Below are 23,213 nucleotides of genomic sequence, written 5' to 3'. Positions count from 1 at the left end.
CACCATGTTGGCCATCCTGGTCTCGAACTCCTGACCTCAGGTGATCCACCCTCCTCAGCCTCTCAAGGTGCCAAGATTACAGGTGTGAGCCACCACACCCGGCCAATTGATGCTTTCTATATCTAGTTCTCCATATGTAGTTAATGCTAAATAAATATTTGTTGATTTCATGTAAACTTCATAATTATTTGTTCCTTTATGATATCAGCTTTATTCCATGATGAGAAATATCAATCAACCAAACCAAGCAGATGAAATGAGCAGAAAGTATCCTAGAAGAAGAAAGAAATTTTTCTGTGCCAAGTGTTTGAGGATTTTTGTTTGTTTGTTTTAAGTTAAGCTCTTGTAAAGAAAAAAATATGGATAAATGCTCTACATCAGGGGTCCCCAACCCCAGGCTGAGGACCAGTACTGATCTGTGGCCTGTTAGGAACTGGGCCACACAGCGGGAGGTGAGCATCTAGTAAGTGAAGTTTTATCTGTATTTACAGTCGCTCCCCATCACTTGCATTACCGCCTGAGCTCCGCCTCCTGTCAGATCAGCGGTGGCAATAGATTGTTATAGGCGTGTGAACCCTATTGTGAACTGCTCATGTGAGGGATCTAGTTGTTTGCTCCTTGTGATAATCTAATACCTGATAATTGATTTGAGATGGAACTGTTTGATCTCAAAACTATCCCCCAGCACCAGCCCGTCCATGGAAAAACTGTCTTCTACGAAACCGGTTCCTGGTGCAAAAAAGTTTGGGGACCGCTGCTCTACACCATCATGCAATCAATTAATTGCTATTTTGCTCATCGTTCCAATACAATTGACAATAAATTTGATATTTGATCACATTCTGTTTTCATTTTCTATAAAAATTCATCCAGGTTGGTATAGGTAGGTTTTCAGGAGATTGTCTAAAGAGCATCTTTAAAGATTGCATTTGCTAGAGTTGTTAGAAAATGTAGGTTAGTCTCCAAAGAAGACATAAAAACTGTCTTTAATTTTTTACTTTATTCCTTTTTCTACCTTCTGGAAAATACTTAAATTAGCTTTTCTCTGGAACGTTGACAACTTATTGCTTCTTAATCTAAATCGGGTTTTGGTAACCTCAAAATCTCTTGTTTAAAAATTTTTCCTCTTCTTTTATGCTGTATAAAGCTTACCTCAACCATCATAACATCCTGGGTGGTACAGCCAAGGAGGTGGCCACTTGTTAGGATAAATCTTGCGACCATCTGCTTTCTGGTAGATGCCAACAAAGGCTCAGATAAATCTATCCACAACCAACGAACCTAGAAGTAAAATACGGTCCAGGTGCGGTGGCTCAGGCCTGTAATCCCAGCACTTTGGAAGGCCAAGGCGGGCAGATCATGAGGTCAGGAGATTAAGACAATCCTGGCCAACATGGCAAAACCCCGTCACTACCAAAAATACAAAAATTAGGAGGACGTGGTGGCGGGCACCTGTAGTCCCAGCTACTCGGGGGGCTGAAGCAGGAGTATCGCTTGAACCCAGGAGGCAGAGGCTGCCCTGAGCCGAGATCGCGCCACTGCACTCCAGCTTATTGACAGAGAGAGAGACTCCGTCTCAAAAAAAAAAAAAAAAAAAAAAAAGTCAAATACCAACTCTCAACTCAGGAACTAGAGACATACATGGGTGACAGACACAAACGACCATGTGACATCATTCAATGTTGCTGCTTTGTTTGATCGATATTTCATATCCATAATAAACTTAGAAAGTTTAAGAGCCAATTTATATAAAAGCAGCTGGAGAAAAAGCAGTTGTTTTTCCTTTTCCTTGAGTCAGATATTCGTGTGTCAAGATGCTTTGGTAAAAATTCGAGAAACACAGAATGAGAGGCTCAAGAAGAATAGAATTCAGTCAGCTCTGGCTCTTTATCCAATCAATAGCTTGGAGAGTTTTCTGCATGTCAGGCCCCCTACGTGAAGCATGGCGTTGGCAAAAGGGGCCATACCCAAATTGATAGATTTTTCTTTTATTAAAAAACCAACCAAACGATACTAGAATTTGTTTTCAGAGTACCTCCTAAGTTAAAAATAAATAAATAAATAAATAAATAAATAAAATAAAATAAAAAATAAAAATAAAAAATAAAAAAACTGGACAACATTGCAAGGATTCAATTGACAGCAGACTTTTTTGAGAAAAGCAATACGTCAAATAATATACATGATTAAAAAGGTCATTTTCTCCATGACTCTTACGTAGATAGACTGCTCAGGTTGTATGAGAGTTGAAAATAATTTATTCTCTTAAAATTTCATCAATTTTTCTTAATTATGAAGAGCATATGAGAAGAAAAAATTTAAATCATAAGAAAGAGAAAAGGGACCATTTTGTAGTGATTATTTGTTTATAAATATGTTTCCCTACCAAACTATAGCTGCTTAGGATCAAGCATATTTTCTTACTTTTTTTTTTTTTTTCCTTTAAGTTCCGGGATACATGTGCAGAACGTACAGGTTTGTTACGTTGGTACACGTGTGCCATGGTGGTTTGCTGCACCTATTGACCCAACCTCTAAGTTCCCTTCCCTCACCTCTCATCCCCCAACAGGCCCTGGTGTGTGATGTTCCCTTCCCCGCGTCCAGGTGTTCTCATTGTTCAACTCCCACTTATGAGTAAGAACGTGCAGTGTTTGATTTTCTGGTCCTGTTTTAGTTTGCTGAAGATGATGGCTTCCAGCTTCATCCATGTCCCTGCAAAGGCCATTATCTCATTCCTTTTTATGTCTGCATAATATTCCATGGTGTATATGTAACACATTTCCTTTGTGTGGTCTATCCTTGATGGGCATTTGTGTTGGTTCCATGACTTTACTATTGTAAATAGTGCTGCAATAAACATACATGTGCATGCATCTTTATAGTAGAATAATTTATATTCCTTTGGGTATATACTCAGTAACAGGATTTGAGGGTCAAATGGTATTTCTGGTTCTAGATGGAAGACATTTACGTGGCCAAAAAACATATGGAAAAAAAAGCTCAAAATCACTGATCAGTAGAGAAATGTAAATCAAAACCACACCGTCCCACGTCAGTCAGAATGGCGATTATTAAAAAGTCAAGAAACAATAGATGCTGGCAAGGCTATGAAGAAATAGGAACACTTTTACGCTGTTGGCAGGAATGTAAATTAGTTCAACCATTGTGGAAGACAGTATGGTGATTCCTTAAGGATATTTTCTTACTCTTTTTAACCCTCTTCACTAGGTCCAGGTCAAGAATTAAATAAATAAGTGTTAAGTGAAGACATGCAAATAAAATCATTACTGCCAATTGTATAAAGCATGAGTATTCATAAATTCAACATTTACTTTTAGTATAAAACCTCTTTCTATGCATATTATAGGTATATCATAGATAATTTAGACATCATAGGTAGTCTAGACATCATAGGTAATTACCTATCAAACATGTTGGTGTTCAGTAAATATGAGCTTTTTTTTCTCTCTCCTACAAAAAGCAAGAGTATCTATCTACGGCATGTGAACAGTTTAAAGAATGTAAAGTGCTGTAGCCTACAATTATCTTCCTGTGAATATTTGGAATATTCTTCAAATATTGATCAGCATAGTGTTATGGGAAGAACATGTGCTTTGGATTCAAAGTGTTAGTAAGTGTTTCAACCACATTTTGAAAGTGTGAATTTGGTAAATTTCTTAACATTCTTCAGTTTCTATCTTTAAAGTAGAAATAATAACACTTACCTGTTACAGAAAGGGTTGCTGTAATTATCAACGCAATGACCTTAGTATTGTGCTGGTTGGAAATAGTGACTCAGGAATGTTAGCTGCATCTCTAACTCAGACCAGATTTACAGATAATTAATTATCTTATGCTTAAGTTAATATCAATGTATTCTATTATGAGACTTTAGGTGAAGTTATTAATGTGCTTGGTATTCTGTCAAAAATATATAATCCCTTTATATTTACATAGCCCCGCTACTAGATTATCCCGACCTCAGTGGCAATTAGAAGCATAATACCAAGCAGAAGGGAAAACAGCAATCATTGGAGTCTATGGAAAAGGAAAGTGTTAAAATGGTTGTGGAAGCTGTTAAAGTGGTTATGGAAATTGTTAAAATGGTTATTAAGACTTTGTCTGAATCCAGAGAACATACTTTTTGCATTATACTGGGGGGGGGTGTGTGTGTGTGCGCGTGTGCAAGCATTTGTGTAGTTATGACTCACTCTACTTTGCATGATGGATTCAGCCTACCAGAATCTAGGTCAGAATCTAACCTAAGCATAACATTTATGTAACAATAAAGTCCATCAGATATTATTAATTTATTGATTGATAATAAAAACCACCATATAAGAAGTAATCTGATGAAAAATATTGAAAAAAGTATATTTTACATAATTTTATGATATTATGAAGTTAAAAATCCTGTTCTCATAATAGGAAAATCTATGATATATATCATTTGAGCACAATATGTTGTGTTTTTTAGAGAGATAGTTTGAATATTATTACTCTTAGCCTTATACATATGTGGTTCAGCAATTAAGCATAAGCAAACATTAACAAAAATAATCCAAAACAGATTGCAATGGAAAATAGAAATCATGAAGATTTAACAGGGCTACAAGAATGTTATTTACCTAAAGTGACAGATGATTAATGTACTTGTAGAATTATGAAAAAAAAAAACAAAGAATATCAACAGAAAAAATACTTATCATTGTAATCCCAGCTTTTACATTATGGCACTCCATCTGTTTCTTATGAAGGTAATGTAATAAAATATATCGTATTGTAACACCAAAGAAAGAGATGACTTGATATTTGTAAGTGTCTTTAATGCATTTTGTATAATCTCTATCTACCTATCTATACATAAAATTTGAAAAAAAAATGTTTCTCATTCCCATATTTATTCATCAGTATTTCAGAAGTCATTAACTTGAGAGTGAGTGGTTTACTGTGGAAAAGCATAGAACCACAGCAGAGTTCAAGATTCACTAAAATGACACTTTTTTCAGCTTGATTTTTTTTAAGCCCACCCTAACTTCATTCTAATAGCCCACCCTAACTTCATTCATCTGGCTGATGATTCAGGTTTCGTCATTTTATTTTTCTGATTTCAGTTTTCTTTCTTCATGAGTCTTATTGTAAATAACATGACACAATAAAATGCAGCCCAAGGTAGTAAGATATCATTTATATAACAAAAGTAGTTTGCCTTAATCCATAAGACAGTTTTGTCATGCAGATTTGGAGTATGATATTGTGGCAATTTGTAAGCTCACAAAAAGGAATTTTGTCAAATGCAGTGTTATATTACTTTCATGGAAATCTTATACTTAGCTTTATTTTATTTTCTCATGAAATAGTGGCACCTTTAATACATTGTAACTGATAAGAATCTCAACAGATATATTGTAAATGTGTGTGCCTATGATTCAAGGCTTGGAGAAGGAATAGACTAAGGAGGATCTATTTAAGTACCACCTATGCATAACTGGCTGCTACCTCTTAGAGCAGAGATTATAAACAGATCTACAGTTTCAGTTTTTTGGTATCGCATTTTTCCCTCCACATTTACCCATAAAGCCTATAAAAAGATAAAATTTTCTTCTTGAAATAGTTTTTTATAGCGATTCCCATCACCTATCTTAATGATTAAGTTCTCAGCTTTTTAAGCCACTTTTAACTAATATTTTTTTTAAAAAAAAGAGTGAGTGAACAGGAAGCAACATGAAGGAGGCAGACTGAATACTGAATACTATTAAACTCTCAGGGTTACTATTTAAACCAAAAGGGAAAAAATAGGCACGTGTAGATTAACAATAGTGAGGATGCACATAGCAATACTATTTGGAGGGAATCTTGATTAAATAAAGCGAAGATATTGGACCAGGAATCAGAAAACTTGGTTGTAGCACTGATTACCACTAAATGGCATATGATATTTGGTAAATTCATATTATCTGCTGGAGTTTCATCGCAAAAGGGTATACAGCTCATGACCTGCATTATACCTTTCAACTCCACATTTCTACAATGTTGATATAATTTCATAAAAACAAAATAGAGGCAACCCATTTTTGTTTCAGCACACAGCTTTTTAGATATAAGAATTTGTCCAGCATTATGTAAATTAAAAGACTCAAAACAAAACTAGCGAGTCAGCAACAACTACAATGCAATCATGACTACAGGATAACAACCTCTCAAAGGGACTATAAAATGCAGCATTTGATACTCTGCAATTTACTTACCTTCAGAGCTGTGTCTTTGAGCAAAACTGTCTAATGCCCTGACCCCACACTTTTAAATGTTCCTGGGCCAACGTTCTCATAAGATCATTGGAACAAGCAGATGTAATTTTTCTTTTTGTTTTATAAAGGGCTTCATGTTTTACTTCAATTTTGGAGCTCTGGCAAACAACAAGCTGCACCTGCTCCATCCCACACTGAATGACGCACCGAGATCAAAATGAAATGTATTAGAAATTACTATGCCAGTATCCAGCCCTAGTGTAACACACACACACACACACACACACACACACATTGATCAATATTTGGCAAAGCAGGGCTCATAACTACGTATGGTGCACTGAATGGTGGCAGACTAACACTCTAACAAGAACATTAAGAAAAAAAAAGACTATTAAAATTGAAGCTTGTGAAAGAGAGAAAATCAAGATACTGGTTTTCTGAAGAGGAAAGCACCCCAGAGATGTGAGATGAAGTGACTTTTTCCCTAGGGAAAATGATGTATCTTGGCACAGGGCAAGAGATTCGACACTTGAGTTTTGCAAAAACAGACTGCTGTGACCAAGGGGCAGTGGGACGAGTGCTGCTTTGTGTGATCTTGAAAGTTTGGAGAGACAAAGAATTGAAATTTGACTTGTCTCAGAGGTAGAATCATTTTTCGTTGCAAAGTATTTGCTGAATTCTGAAACCAAGCATGGCAGAAGACGGAAACACTAAGCAACATGTCTATGAAAAGCAGAATTCAAAGCAGTCTCCTGAGATGATGAGACAAATATTAGAACAAAAGTTCTAAGATCAGGTTCCTGATGAACTCACAAGCTCTGAGTTGAATGTCTTGCAAGAGGTTGTCTGTGGCCAGGAGGAAATAAAACCAAGCCTTACCAAAATCACTGACCTCCATCTGATTGCATTAAAGTGATCAGACAACACTGTATCTCTCTGGCAAAAGAAGTCAAACAATTGAGAAAAATAGGAAGGGTTTTTAAAATATATATTAATTGATTTATTAATTTAAAAAGTTTTTAAGAAAGAAGTCAAACAAAAAAAGGAAAACTCTCTAAAGGAAGATAACATCATGTACAAATTCTACAATATTTCACCTGATGGTCTGGCACTCAATTCTCTTAGTAGTCACACCAATAAAGAAGACTAAGAAAAGGGGACTATTTCCTGTTTCAATAATGACTGAGAAACAAGAGAGAAACCACACACCAGAAAAATCATAGGTAATTCAAATATTGCAGAGAACTTCAAAATAACATCCAGTAAAGGACATTTAAATATTATAAGATTGTTAAGCTTAATCAAATAGATTTTATATTAAATCAGTAGATGAAAACAATAAGATTGTTATCAGAAAAGTGATTCTAATAACTGATTTAAAACGTCAATTATGTTCTACATTTTATAAGAACATAAATTTAAGAAATAGGAAAATTTAATAAATAAAATTAAGAAACCAGTGGGTAGTGTTAACATCAGAATAAACATAATAGAAGACAGGTCCATAAAAAAATACCTGAACTGAGGCAAGAAAATAAATAAAAATAGTGAAAAGCCTCAAAGGCATGTAGGAGCCAGTAAAAAGATCTGACATGTATTTAGAATCAAAGAGAAAAGTTATGAACAGAAAGAATACTGCAGCATTTAATGGCCAAGTATTTTTAAACTTATGAAAGACATCAATACACATATCCAGGAGGTTCTACAGACGGGGAAAGCAAAGTGACAGCATTTTTTCCTTGACTAGAGAGCTAGAATGTTGCAAATCTGCTCACATTTTCTCAGAAAACTTTGCATAGCAAGTATGCTTCTGAATTCTGAACTCTGAGTATGTCAGGTTTTTAGGCCACCTTGGCTGGTGGTGATATGATTACATCACAGTCCGGGCTACTGAGACAGAGACTTCTCTCTTGCCAACCAGTAAGACCTTTCTGAGAGAGTAGTACAAACTTGTATTGGAGGCTTTGCCAAATAATTGTCAATTTTTCTTGGTTCTTAGGTGGCAGTGTGAGAGCAAAGAAGGCAGTGTCAATGCCAAAGACAGAATACCAAATGCCACTATTTTATGCAGTGAACTCAGTTGCAGTCACAGTGTCCAGAAGAGGTGGGACAATAAGAATAACAACTAAATTCAGTTGCTAATCATGGCCTGTAAGCACCCAGTTACATTAGCATTTTTCACTTATACTGAGCTATTTATTTGAAATGTTGCATCTCTTACAAATTCGGTAAACTTTAACTACTTAAGGCAGTGATTTCCTTCTTTCTTCCTGGAATGCTCTATTGTTGCTTTTGGACCACCCTAAGGGGATGGGGAACCTGACTGAGGAATAATTCAGGTGTCAGACTATCATTTCTCTACACGTTTGTTTTCCTGATCAGAATCCACCATGGACTTTATGAGTATTCACAATATAAGCATGTTAAACACCAGCAGTACTTATATATTCACCAATGGAAGCCAGAGCAATACATTACGTTGACCCAAAGTGTCCCTCCCTCAAAGATAAAAGTATAAACTAGTATTTTTTTCAAATCTAAAATGATATGTGTGAATTAAAACAATGTCAGTATGAAGTGATCTTACCATAAAAAAAACTGTTAGCTGATGGATGTGTTAATTCACTTGATTACAGTAATCATTTCAATGTGTATGAAAATGTCACATTGTACACTGTAGATATATATAACTTTTTTCATTTATTTTTCATTTTCTTTCTTTATAGAGATGGGGTCTCTCCCTATGTTGTCAGGGCTGGTCTCGAACTCCTGGGCTCAAGCGATCCTTCCACCGTGGCTCAAGCGATCCTTCCACCGTGGCTCAAGCGATCCTTCCACCGTGGCCTCCCAAAGTACTGGGATTACAGGCATGAGCCACTGTGCTCAGCCCAATATATATAAATTTTAATTGTGAACTACACCTCAATAAATCTGGTGTAAAAAAAAAGACAATGTAAAAAATTAGAATGAATAAGGGAGTCTCTCAAGAAGTTGGATACAACAGAAAATAAACATAAAAAAATAATAATAAAAATAGGCCAGGCGTGGCAGTGCATGCCTGTAATCCCTTCACTTTTGGAAGCCAAGATAGGAAGATAGCTTGAGTCTAAGAATTGGAGGCCAGACCAGGCAACATAGGGAGATCCCATTGCTACAAAAAATTTAAAAATTATCTGGGCATGGTGGCTCGCATCTGTGGTCCCAGCTACTCTGAAGGCTGGAGTTGGAAGATTGCTTGAGCTCAGAAGTTTGAGGGTGCAGTGAGCTGTAATCAAGCCACTGCACTTCAGCCTGGGTGACAGAGTGAGACCCTATCTCAAACAACAACAACAAAAGACCCTTGTTTACCAGAAACAAAGGAGCAGGAAATCAAATTTTAAAAGTGATGTCATTTGGAATGGCATCAAAAGACCTTATATACCAAAGACTAAATCTGAAAATACTGCAATTGTATCTAAATAAATTCTTAAAATCTAAATACAAGAAAAAACTCATTCATTTGTGGATTGGAAAATTCAATATTATAAAGAGGCTAGTTCTTCCTAAGTTAATCTAAGGATTCAATCCATCCTAATCAAAATTCCATCAATTTTTTTGTGGAATCTGAAAAGCTGAATTTTAAAAAATGAAAATACAAAGATTCAAAAACATTCGAGAGCTCTTGAAGAAAAACAAAATTAGATGATGGTGTAGTCTGCAATATATCAAGGCTTATTGTAAAACTGTGGTAACTACAACACTGTGGCTATGGGACAAGACTATGTAAAGAGACCATTAAAATAGAACACAAAGTCTGGAAACAAACCCACTCCTATACAGGCACATAATGTATAACATGAGTGACAAATGAATACTGACTCAATTTTATGCAAGATAAATAATTCTACATAGAGTGTTGATTTATATATTAAAGACAATAATAAAGGCTTTAGAAGGAAATATAGGAGAAAATCTTTATGTTCTTCATATCTCATGGCAAAATTTTCTTCAGTAGAACACAAAAAATACCAACCATAGTAGGAAAAACAAAATTGGATTACATTAAAGTTAAAAAGTCTACTCATCGACAGTTACCACTGATACAAATGTAAGCCACAAAGTGGGAGAAGATATTTTAGACACATTCAGCAATGACTTAAGTGGAGAATATATGTCCCTTAAAAATTAATCAGAAAAGGACAGTCACATAATTTTAAAATAATAAATAAAAATTCTGCATAGATTTTTCAGGAAATAAGATATCTAAAATCCAATTAGTGTATTAAATATGTTCAGCTTCATGGCTGTTGGTACAATGCACATTAAAATTATGATGCAATAGTACCACACATCCACTGGAAAGGCTTAAAAAAAACAAAAGTAAAACATTTCAACTGTTTGCAAGCAAGTAAAAACCACCTGGTCTCTCAAATACTACTAGTAAAAACATAAATTGGCTTAACCACTTTGGAAAACTGGTGCCATCCACAGAGCTGAAAATATGCATGTCTTATGATCTAGCAATTCTCTTAGGATACAAGGATATTCAAAAGAAATGCATACATATGTTCACCAAAAGACATTTACAATTATATTATTTGCAGCACTATCCATAGTAGCCAAAATTGAGGGGGAAAATGTCCAGAAGCTGATGAATAATGTATGACACATTCACGTAATTGAATATTGTATTGCCTTGAAAGAACTAAACTATGTATAACAACATAGATGGATCTCATGAGCCTAATGCAGAGTGAAAGAAGCCACATAATAAATAGCGCACAAATTGTGAGATTCTACTTATATCAAGTTCAAAAACAGACAGAATGATTTATTATGTAGAAGTCATAACAGCCACTTCTTTAGAGAGGAGGAGGCCCCAGAAAGTGTTCCTGGGGATCCATTAATGTTCCGTTTCCTCTTCCGAGTATTGTTATAATTGAGTGTGAGCTTCATGAGAAGTCATTGAGCTGCATCATTACAATTTGTTCACTTGTATAAGTATTTCTTTATTAAAAAGTTTACTTAAAAAGTCAAAAGCCAATAGCTCTAAAGGGTTATGTCTGTGCTACAGCACATGGGCTGAGTAGAGTAGGCTGAGTTTCTTGTTCAGCTGATTCTGAGTGGAGATCTTGAGCATTCAAGATGTTTATGCGGGGGTGGGCTTGGAGTTCAAACCTTCACGTGCAGGGGAGAGGATGAAAGCAGGATTGGACTGAGGGAGAAGGCAAACTGTAATGCAGTCACAGAGAAAGGCTCAGCTCACCTACGGAGGGCTCCAAGCTGGACAGCTCTTAAGAGTTCTTCAGAATGGTGGTGAGGGGGTCTCACCTTCTGGGTGACCAGTTATTGGATATGGCCTGACCCTGGAAAACCTTTAATCTGAGTTAGGCAATTTTCTTTAGCTGAAGCAACCCAAAGTCAATGTGAGCAAAGGTCATCTTCCTGCAGCACGCCCAGCAGATGGGGAAATCAATTCTCCATTCCTGCAGGGGTCTTTTGGTGGCCCACCACAGAATTCACCACACAGAGGATCCCATCTGAAGGCTTGAAGAAAATAGTGTGTGACAACGAAGGGAAATGGAACATTCAACAATGTTAAAATAAGGAAGAGGATATCTCCTGTTCAATCATCCTAAATTCTCAAGAATATTCTTCCCTATAACTAATCTTAATCTCTCGTGGGGCAGTTTTAAATTCATTTAAATCTAGTGTCAAAAAGTAAAATAGCTGCTGAATAAAAGGAAACTTTATTTCTACCCTTTCAAAGCCAGCACTGTAACCTACACCTACAAGCCCAGACAAAAGATTTTAAATTGCTGAGCTAAACATTTCAATTCACAAAGGCTTTTGCATTTCCTCTTGTAAAAACCTTTGAAAGAATTCAGTAAAGTAGCAAACTTCTTTCATTTTTCATATGTCTCAAAATAAGAAATAAGACAGTTTTGAAAAGAGGAAAAACACTCTCTTAAATATTTAGCAACATTTAGACTCAATATTTTTCCAAATTCTAAATTTAATACTTAAATATTTTTGTTGCAATGTATCATTTGGCACTAATCAGAGGTATAGATGAGACTGGTTAAATGACTATGATGTTTTGTTTCCTTAAGCTTGATTGAGATAGTAAGACCTCAAATATTTACTTTATGCTATGTATGCATATTAATTACTCTGCTTATTATCATCATAAATCATTCTTTCCCCTAATGACATACTTTTCACACTAATAACTGAAAATTACAAAAGCAAACAAACTAATCTATCGCAGAAAGATGCTTGATTTTGTGAATTCAATGAAGCTTAACCCTATATGTCTCACAACAACTATCTGGTTATATTTTTCCCTACCCTTGTCCTATAAATGCCATCTATTAGGAGCAAAATCTCATACCACAAGGAAACTCTATTATTCTTTGATATCTTTAAGAAACCACAGGAAATTAGGAAATGTGTTATCACTTGTAAAAGGGCAGACTACAGTGTCAGGAAATTTATCAAATCTAAGTAAGAAAGAACCTTGGTAAACTAAAGCATTACGACATCCCTAGAACCTGATACGGCCCAGGTCCTATCAGGAAATACATTCCTTTCCTTTGAATTGATACATATTCCCAGAATTCAGGAACGGCTTTCTATGTTTATGTCCACTATGCACAGTACAAATGCTATAGTCGTTAATGAAAAGCTTACACTTTCTCAGGCACAATTTGTTAACCTATTTAAGACATGCAAAATCCCTATTAGATAGGTTTCTATTTTTACCTCTGCTTCAATGATGAAGGAATTAAGTCACTAATGCCTTGCTCTGGGGCAGGAGTAACTAGAGAGTGGTGGTGAGATTTCAACCCAGGCATCCACCCAGGTGGCAGAGACTCCTACTGGGCTACCCAACTACACTGCCCCTCATGTATCTTGGGAAACAGTTCAAGTAAGTACATGCTTGGATTAGTTGGGATTTCCACTCTCAAGTTATCTTCATATTAGCACTGTGTAGTAAAGAATATGTTTCATAGCACTGGTGATGGTGGAGGAGGCAAGTGTTGCAAATGGAGTTCTGTTAATAAGGAAACTATGGAACACACACCAACAATCTAAGAAGTTGTTACGCTAGGCTTTTCCAAGGCTCAGAACCAATGCTGTAAATGCTGCATTGCGTCATCAGCCATGATCATCATCAAACAGCACTCTTTTCCTTTTTCAACAACAATCTATTGGTGGGTGAAAGCATCATGACATTTAATCACCTGGGTGATTAATATGCTACTCAGTATTTCTGTCCTGAGTGACTGAAAGAGCTAGGTACAACTTGTACTTTTGATGTAGCAACTAGTGCCAGCTACTTTCCCGAGAGAAGGAAAAGAGAGGGCCAGACAGGAGCTGGTATTTCAGCAGAAAAATTTAATCCTAATTTTTTTTCTCCCAAAGAAATCTTCAGCATTATCTACAATAGTCTAGAAACCTCAGTGTTAAAGAGGAAATCTATGAGAATTGTACTCTAAATTGAGACATAATATTATATTCTTTTTAGTGAGGAAAGAGGGAAGCATTGTAAATTACACCTCTCTTCACTGTATTTTCTTCTTCATCATCGTCATCACCCCTTTACCTGACTTGAGCGCATTTAATGAAGAAGTAATAAGATCAGTCACAAAATCAATATACACCTCCCAAACAAATACTTAGAGTAAATTACATTGGTCTAAACAAAGTGAAAATTGTGCTTTTTGAAAGGGCTGTATTTTCACATTAAAGAAAACAATGAAAAGTTAAAAGTCCATTTCATTTTCTTCCTTTCCCAAATTTAATAATGAGGAAAAATATTTCTTAATATAAATATTTTATAAAATGTTAACTGACTCAAAACTTTCTCAAAATCAGTTACTTTCCTTTTTAGAAGTTTCACATTGCATGTTCAGTGTTTCTATGTATGCTATGAAACTGCTGAAGATCATGTATATTACATCCCTCAACATTCTTTATTTTCATACCTATTAATTATGATATGCTTTCCTTTATCCTAGAGCAGGGAGCATATACATTGTCATGTTTTTCTTACTGGTTAGTACCATGGAAATTCAGAAACAGATTTTTAACTTGGCTTATGAAAATAAATAAATATTACTTTTAGGTAGCTTGTTTTTCTTGCCCCGTTTTAAAAAAACTAGCATTTTGTAATAAGTGAGCTCAAATATGTTTTAGAAAGAGACATAGGATAAATAAATTAAATTAAAATATTTAGGTGTAATAAATCAATAAGCAGAAAAAAGAAATATTAAGTAACACATTAGACATGAAATTTGAAGTTTAATGGTATGTAGAGAGATCATTATCACTGTACAATTATTATATTCACATTCTGGAAATAAAGTTTTGTGCTATGTAAGTTGTAGGTGCAGGTATTAACTATAGAAACTATGCTGCTCTGAATACGTCCCATTATCCTTCCAACTATACTGTTATTTTTTAGCGATATGTGCCAATTTTATTCTGTAATATGGTCACTGTAACTACAAAACAAATTCAGCAGATGCAGGCCACTTAAAAATGTCCAGTTAAACTATGTGCTTTTTAGAATAGATTTGTCATGATTTCTAATCAATCAAAGGAAAAAGATTGTTTGCCAAGTATTCAGAGAAATAATTTTCTAGTATCTTCTTTGGAAAACAAAACAAAACAAAATGGCAAAAGGGTAACAAAAGAAAACCGATCAAATCGGTGGTAAAATGGTGCAACCTTGTGGCCCTGTGGATAGAAAATCTTCAGAGAACAGAGGAGTCTCCCTGAGCCTGGTGGTTCAAGGTTTGTGAAGATGAGATTGAGGTTAAACCCTAGAAAATGACAAGAAGATGAAACAAGACATACTGTAAACAGAGCTACAGATATTGGAATATTTCAGGCTTGAGTAGAAGGTTCATATGAGGAACAATGAGAACATTGGGGTTAAAAATTAAAATAGCGTCCTTCTCAAAGAAATAGCAATTTTGTAAATGAACGTAAGATTTTTCTCCTGATTTTTAACTGCCTCAGGGCCCCCATCTTCTCCACTCAGTTTCCACAGAGAAAGTGCCTCTTCTAGCCTCAAGGGCTAGGCAAGTGACAATCACTTTATGCCTCAGTTTCCTCAGCAGTAAAATAATGATAGCAGTATCTAAGTCATAGGGTTGTAGTGAGATTCAAATGTGTCAATGCACGGAAAAATACTTAGTACAGTGTCTGGAGCTTAGAAAATTGACAGTAAACATCAGCCATTATTATTATGTTAATACTAAATAAAAACTCCTTCCACCTCGTATATACTTTTAACTACTTCAACGATTCTCTTACCTCTACAAAGTCTAACTGATGGAGGGCAGGTGAACCCCTAAACTGAGGCTTAATCTGGGAGGGTTTTTGTCTTCACCTAGGAAATAATCCAAGGGCAGGCTGGCGGTGGCAGCAATTTCATTGTAGCAGCAATGTACAGTAGCAGCAGAGGTATTGCCCCTCATGGAGCAGGTCTACCCCATGGCGGCTGTGCCCAGAGCAGCAGTATATGGGTTGTGGTTCACTGTATTTATACCCACATTTAATTATATTAATTAGCATATAATTAAGAGGAAAGAGAAAAGAAGAAAGAGAATCGTTGAAGTAGTTCTGCATGGCCCACTGAATATAGTTGGCAGTTGTATTTATACCCACATTTAATTATATTATTTAAATTATTTAAATATATTTAAATATATTAATTATATTAATTAAAATTTATACCCACATTAGATTACATTAATTAGCATATAATTAATATAATATATAGTTATATATAATATATAATATGTAAGTATAATATATTATATATTATATATTATAAATAAGTATATATTATATATAAATATATAATATATAATTAATATAATTAAAGGTGGGTATAAATACAACTGCCAACTATATTCAGTGGGCCATGCAGAACTTTCTGGAAAAATGTTTCTAGAACTTTAGAGGTATTTCCAGGACCATATAAGGTAACTTTGTGGTCATTGCCAAGGCCCATTGCCATGGCATTTATAAACTGTCATGGCACCAGTGGGAGTGTCTTTATGCTAATGATGAGTGAGGGCAACTAGAACTTGCTTTCATCGCCATCTGCTGGTTTCAGCTGGCTTTTTCACTGCTGCCTGTTTCAACAAGATCTTGCTTTAATTAGCAGGGTTGCAGCCAGGGTCAACCTATGCTCAGAAAATAAGTCCTGATGAATTCCTACCTTGTAACGATATCTCTTGATACTCAAGCTTACTCAGTTATAGAAATCAGAGAGTGTTCTAGTCAAGATTCTTTAGGAAAACAGAACGAATAGGTTAGAGATAGATGATAGATGATAGATAGGCAGATAATAAGGAATTGGCTCACATGACTATGGAGGCTGAGAAATCTCAGGATTTGCAACGGGCAAACTGAACACCCAGCAAGGCGGCAGATGGCATAGTTCCAGTCCAACCCCGAAGGCTTCAGAAACAGGACAACCAGTGGTGTAGATTCCAGTCCAAGTTGAGTCGGAAGGCAAGAGAAGGCAGATGTCCGAGATGGAAGACAGCCTGGCACAGAGTGACAATTCTTTGTTATCTCGCCTCTTGTTCTTTCTTGTCCTATTCAGGCCTTCAAGGATTGGATGAGGCCCACCCACTCTGGAAAGGGTAATTTGCTTTAATCAGTCTCCAGACTCAATGTTAATGTCATCCAGAAACACACTCCCAGACACACCCAGAATGATGTTTAAGCAAATGTCTGGGCACCCTGTGGCACAGTCAAATTGACTCTCAGACGGAGTGAGAGTCACAATGTTCGCTCCAATTTGTTCTTTCATCCCACCTAGTATTTGTCAACGTCCTAGCATTCCACTGAAGTTGGCCTTAGTAAAGTTACCTCTACTCTGCATGTGGCCAAATTCATGTATTCTTCTCTTCCCCTCTTCCAGCTTGTCCTCTCGGCTTCATTGGAGACGTCTATCAGTTCCTTTCTGACTTAAATGAAACCATAAGTTTTCATGCTTAGAGTTTACTTTTCTAGGCCTACTTTTTTACCTGACCTTGAAATGTTTAGTATTTTGAGCACTTTCCCTTTTAAATAACTACGTAAGTAGGTTACTCACCTATTGTGTCTCAGCTCCTACTCTTCTATATTTTGCTCTGTCATACAGGCCTGGAACTCTGCAAACTGTAGGTCTTAGACTCCTTTGTCAGACAGCTCCTTGATCTGCCTATTTGTTGGTCTGCCTAAAAGGAAAATTAGAAGATAAGAGGTAGTTTTGTTGTCCTGGTCACATCAAACTAGCAGTTCAGTTTGCCCTCTTCTTCAGAAAACTGTGGTCATTCCCAGAATCAACCTCATTTACATCAGTACCACCAGGAGGAAACCATTTATTCAAGCTCTTCTGTTACCTATGAAACCTATTAGTTTTCCTGTGTTTGAAAGTTCAAATAATGTTTCCACTTTCCTGACTGGATTCTGACTGATAGATCATTACATGCTGACATTTTCACTTTGAGATAGTCAGCCCAGAGCTGGATTTCTACTCATGTAATTGTTTTTCTTTTTACAGATTGACTGTGGCATCATTTGAATACCATGGAATTCACTACATTTAAATGTACATTTCAATGACTTTTAGTATGTTTCCAGAGTTGTGAAGCTATTACCACCATTTGATTTTAGAACCTTTACATCACCCCCATAAAAAAATATGACCATTTGCAGTCTCTCCCCATTCCTTTGTGCAGCCAAGGCAGCAATTTTACTTTATTTCTCAGTTGATTTACTTTTTTGGGGCATTTTATATAAGTGGAATCAGACAATATATGGTATTTTGTAAGTGGCTTCTTTTACACACCATAATGTTTTCTAGGTTAATCCAAATTATAACACTTAAGAGTACTTCTTTCTTTTTACTGTCAATAATATTATATTGTATGCATACACTACATTTTGTTTATCCATTTACCAACTATTGGATATTTTCTCCCTCTTTTGGCCATGATGGGTAGTGTTGCTATGAGTATTTGCCAAGAAGCATGTACATATGTTCTCATTTCTCGCAGGTATATGCCTGGGGGTGGAGATGTTGGATCATGTGGTAACTCTATGTTTAACATTTAAAGAAACTGCCCAACTATTTTACAAAGTGACTTCACCATTCTACATTCTCACCAGCAATGTTTGAGGATTTTAATTTCTCCACATACTTTTCAACCCATGTTCTTGCCTTTCTTTTTTTCTTTTTAATCATTCTTGTGGGTGTGAAGGAATACCTCATTATGGCTTTAATTTCCATTTTTTAGAAACTAATGATTTTGAGTATGCTTATGGGCTATTTGTGTAAATTCTTTGATGAATGTCTATTAAACTCTTTTGCTCATTTTTAATGCTATTTTTTCTTTTTTTTTTTCTTGTTTTTTTTTTTTTCCAGATGGGATTTCAATCTGTCTGTTGCCTAGGCTGATTTTAAGGCCCTGATCTCAAGTAATCCTCCCACCTTAGCCTCTCAAAGTACTAGGGTTAACTTTTGTTCATTATTAAAATATTATTTTCTTACTACTGTGTTGTAAGAGTTTTAAAAATCTCTCTTTTCAGGTCTATAAGTTGCAAATACTTTTTTTTCCCAGTGTACAGCTTATCATTTCACTTTATTAATGGTGCCTTTGAAAAACGAAAGTTTTAAAATTTGTTGGTCTTATTTTTTTCTTCTTTGCTTGTCATTTTGGAGCTATAGCTAAGAAATCTGTGCAGTACTCATTTGTTTTCTCCAAAATTACTTATATACGTTTAACTCTTACATTTAGTTGTATTATCAATTTTGCCTCCCGTTATAATTAATTTCTACTTGATATCTTCACTTAGATGACTGATAAAATCTCAAACAGCATCTCAGAGTGAAGGTGCTCTTGGAATTTTTCACAAGTCTTGGAATTTTCTCTCCTTGAACTTCCCTTTCGAAGCAAGCATTGTGAGTATTCATTTGTTTAATAAATGTTAAACCTTGAGTCAACTTAAGTCCTATCTTTTTCTCACTTCTCCCCAACCAATTCCAGCATCTCAATTCTGTCCAACTCTTTGTATTTGCACTAACCTTATCCTAAAACCAGCCGGTTTATTAGTTTCCCAACTGATATCACCATTTCCTTCCAAATAGGTGCAATCTATACTCCACATAGAAACAAAATTGGTTTATAAGCCTTAAATCTGATTTAAGTGTCACTCCCTTGCTTAAAACAATGCTCTTAAAACAAGAGGCTCTTAATAGGTTTTGACTGATTGTTTCATGCTGTAGGCCTGCTTTACAGTCTGGGGAAGCCTATGAGCCCCTTCTCAGACTAATGGTTTTAACTACATAAAATGACATACATAGTATTACAAATAAAATTGCTGAAGTACATTTAGCAAACTATTTTTTAAACTAATTTGTGAGATAATAATATAAGAAATTCCTTTAATGCATTAAACAATAAAATTTGATGGAATGTTAAAACTATTCTACTTACATAGTGCTGATAACATAAATGTTGAGATGTCTGCAACAACTATAAAGTGCCATGAAAATATCTCTGATTTCTTTTGATGACAAAGTCACAGGCTATTAAAATATGATGGTTATTTGGTAAATTTTATTATGAGTGGGAAAAAAAGGATGCAATGTAGACTCATTCAAGTTAAGAACGCTTAGTCCATTTTTTTTTTTTTTTTTTGTAGCTATAACAGATTAGCTGAGACTGGGCAATTTATGAGAAACAATGTTTATCTTGGCTCACATTCCTGGAGGCTGGAAAGTCCAAGATCAATGGGCCATATCTGGTTGGCTTCTGGTGAGGGCCTTGTCCTGTGGCTTAACATGCTAGAGAAGTAGGAGGAGAACCAGACAGGTGCAAAAATAGTACACAGGAGAGGCAGCCTCACATGGTAACAAGTTGCCCTCACAGTAACTAGCCCAGTCCCATGAGAACTCAAGTCTCATGAGAAAGACATTAATCTTTCTTAATGATCTATTGACCTCTTCAAAACCTCCCCTGTTATTGCTGTCACATGAGGGATTGAGTCACAACCCGAGGTTCAGAGGGAACAAACATTTGAATCATAAAAGACCCTTAAATTCGATCCACACATCTCTAAGGAGTGACCCCTCGTAGGAATTCCTAGGAATGGTTTCAATTGTGTTTAGAGCAAACCCCTTACCATGGCTTAAAAGACCCACGTGATTTGGTACCCACCTGCCTTTCACCTCAGCACCTGCCCTTTAATCTCACTCACTAAGATCTAGTCTCACTCTGCCTTACTATCTCTCCAGGAGTTCTAGAATGTGCCAAGCTCATTTGGCACAGGGTCTCTGCACATGCTGCTTCTTCTGCCTGGAATGTTCTCCTGACTCCGTAGCTGCTTCTTGACCAGTCTTCATCAGTACACTTTATTATTCCCTTAATAAAATATTTCCCTGACTCCACAGTTGCTTCTTGACCAGTCTTCCTCAGTACACTTTATTATTGCCATAATAAAATGAATCACACATTTTAACTATTTTATGCAATGGTTTTACTTGCTTAAAAATATTTTCTTTCCTACTAAAATATGTTTGTGGGGTTAGAGAATAAATATAATGCCCTCAATTATATCCCATCCCTTGATATAGAGGGATCACACAGTTATAGGTATATATTGAAAAATTAGTGTTAAATAAATAAATGTTCCTATAAACCTCCACAACCTTTCCCCTGAATGTCATTATTTCCAAGTGTACTATTGCAATAGCTGCAGCCCTTGCTTTCTTACCTGTGTATTGTTGTTGTTGTTGTTTGTTTTTTGTTTTTGAAACAGAATATCACTCTGTTGCCCAGGCTGGAGTGCAGTGGCATGATCTCAGACCATTGCAACCTACACCTCCCAAGTTCAAGCAATTCTCCTTCCTCAGACTCCTGAGTAGCTAGGATTACAGGCGCGTGCCACCACGCCCTGCTAATTTTTTGTATTTTTAGTAGAGATGGGGTTTCACCGTGTTGGCCGGGCCAGTCTCGAGCTCCTCACCTCAAGTGATCCATCTGCCTCGGCTCCCACACCTGTGTTATTTTAAATGAAACAGCCAGAGTTGTCTTTATTTATTTTTACTTAATTTTTTATTATACTTTAAGTTCTGGGATACATGTGCAGAACACGCAGGTTTCTTATATAGGTATACATGTGCCATCGTGGTTTGCTGCACCCATCAACCTATCATCAACATTAGGTATTTCTCCTAATGCTATCCCTCCTCTTGCCCTCCACTCCCAATAGGCCCCAGTGTGATGTTCCCCTCTCTGTGTCCATATGTTATTGTTCAACTCTGATTTATGAGTGAGAACATGCAGTGTTTGGTTTTCTGTTCCTGTGTTAGTTTGCTGAGAATGATAGTTTCCAGTTTCATCCATGTCCCTGCAAAGGACATGAACTCATCCTTTTTATGGCTGCATAGTATTCCATGGTGTATATGTGCCACACTTTCTTTATCCAGTCTAGCACTGATGGGCATTTGGGTTGGTTGCAAGTTTTTGCTATTGTGAATAGTGCTGCAATAAACATACCTGTGCATGTGTCTTTATAGTAGAATGATTTAAAATCCTTTGTGTATATACCCAGTAATGGGATTGCTGGGTCAAATGGTATTTATGGTTCTAGATCCTTAAGGAATCACCACACTGTCTTTCCCAATGGTTGAACTAATTTACACTCCCATCAACAGTGTGAAAGTGTTCCTATTTCTCCACATCTTCTCCAGCATCTGTTGTTTCCTGACTTGTTAATGATCACCATTCTAACTGGCATGAGTTGTTATCTCATTGTGGTTTTGATTTGCATTTCTCTAATGATCAGTGATTATGAGCTTTTTTTCATATGTTTGTTGGCCACATAAATGTCTTCTTTTAAGAAGTGTCTGTTCATGTTCTTTGCACACTTTTTGATGGGGGTGTTTGTTTTTTTCTTGTAAATTTGTTTAAGTTCCTTGTAGATTCTGGATATTAGCCCTTTGTCAGATGGAGAGATCGAAAATTCTGGATTGAAAACTCTTTTCTTTAAGAATGCTGAATATTTGTCTCCAATCTCTTCTGGCTTGTAGGGTTTCTGCAGAGAGATCCGCTGTTAGTCTGATGAGCTTCCGTTTGCGGGTAACCCGACCTTTCTGTTTGCCTACCCTTAACATTTTTTCCTTCATTTCAACCTTGGTGAATTTGACGATTATGTGGCTTGGAGATGCTCTTTTTGAGGAGTATCTTTGTGGTGTTCTCTGTATTTCCTGAATTTGAATATTGGCCTGTCTTGCTAGGTTGGGAAAGTTCTCCTGGATAATATCCTGAAGTGTGTTTTCCAACTTGGTTCTTCTCCCCATCACTTTCAGGTACACCAATCAAATGTAGGTTTGGTCTTTTCAGATAGTCCCATATTTCTTGGAGGCTTTGTTCGTTCCTTTTCATTTTTTTCTCTAATCTTATCTTCACACTTTATTTCATCAAGTTGGTCTTCAATCTCTGATATACTTTCTTCCACTTGATCAATTCAGCTATTGATACTTGTGTGTGCTTCACGAAGCTCCCTTGCTGCATTTTTCAGCTTCATCAGATCATTTATGTTCTTCTCTAAACCGATTATTCTAGTTAGCAGTTCCTGTAACCTTTTATCAAGGTTCTTAGCTTTTTTGCATTGGGTTAGAACACGCTCCTTTAGCTCAGAGGAGTTTGTTATTACCTACCTTCTGAAGCCTACTTCTATCAATTCATCAAACTCATTATCTGTCCAGTTTTGTTCCCTTGCTGGCAAGGAGTTGTGATCCTTTGGAGAAGAAGAGGCATTCTGGTTTTTGGAATTTTCGGCCTTTTTGAGTTGGTTTTATCTCATCTTTCTGGATTTATCTACCTTTGGTGTTTGATGTTGGTGACCTTTGGATGGAGTTTTTGCACGGGCATCCTTTTTGTTGATGTTGATGTTACTGCTTTC

The sequence above is a fragment of the Pan troglodytes genome, chromosome 17 (genome assembly GCF_028858775.2).
Source record: "Pan troglodytes isolate AG18354 chromosome 17, NHGRI_mPanTro3-v2.0_pri, whole genome shotgun sequence".
Taxonomy (NCBI): domain Eukaryota; kingdom Metazoa; phylum Chordata; class Mammalia; order Primates; family Hominidae; genus Pan; species Pan troglodytes.
Note: the sequence above shows the minus strand (reverse complement) of the source record.